Raw genomic sequence first — 951 nt, 5'->3', positions numbered from 1 at the left:
TTATTTAGAGGGAAAGAAAATAAGAACCCAAAAGTAAGTTATTTCTTATGATACAAAATGTGAGCAGAAAGTTGAAGATTTATTAGTGTTTTCTTTTTTTTTTTATTAGTGTTTTCTTGAGATTAACAATGCAACAATGACAATGTTGTGTGCTTTTTTGGCTGACTACTCATGCTTGATTAGGACAATTTACCCCCTGGGATTTGGGTTTTACATCTCAAAAAATCAAATAAACTAAACTAAATAACTCACAACCTGTTTTTGTATCATTGTTTATAATTCATTGTTTAATTATAAATCATAATTACAGTTTTTGTTTTGAAGTACTACACAGCAGAAAAAATGCTGACACCTTGAATTTTGCAGGAAAATGGATGGAGCTGGAAAACATTATTTTGAGTGAGGTAACCCAGGCACAGAAAGACAATTATCGCATAAAGCAAAGAAAACCAGCCTACAAACCACAATCCCAGAGAATTTAGACAACAATGCAGACACTAAGAGAGACTTACATAGATCTAATCTACATGGGAATTTGAAAGTATAAAAAGATAAGATCTTCTGAGTAAATTGGGAACATGGGGACCCTGAAGAAAGGGGTGCAGGGGGGAAGAGGAGAGGCAGGGAGGGAAACAGAGAAAAATGTAGAGCTCAATAAAAATCAATTAAAGACAGTCATAATTAGGAATATTCTATTATAAACATAATAGTTTAATTTCTTAGGTAATGACAATAAATTTACACTAAATGTTTGAATTTTTATTTTATTTTATTTTAAAAGAAAGCAAGTTATCTTTTCTTCATTATACATACCAATCTAAATTCCTACTCCCTCCCATCCTCCACTTAACACCCAACCCCATGCCCCATTAACCTCACAGAAAGGATAAGGCACATTGCTTTGGGGGAAGTCCAAGGCCCTCCCTACTACATCTAAGGTGAACAAGGTAT

The sequence above is a fragment of the Microtus ochrogaster genome, chromosome 16 (genome assembly GCF_000317375.1).
Source record: "Microtus ochrogaster isolate Prairie Vole_2 chromosome 16, MicOch1.0, whole genome shotgun sequence".
Taxonomy (NCBI): Eukaryota; Metazoa; Chordata; class Mammalia; order Rodentia; family Cricetidae; genus Microtus; species Microtus ochrogaster.
The sequence above is the reverse complement of the archived record's forward strand: the minus strand, read 5'-3'. Positions refer to the sequence as shown.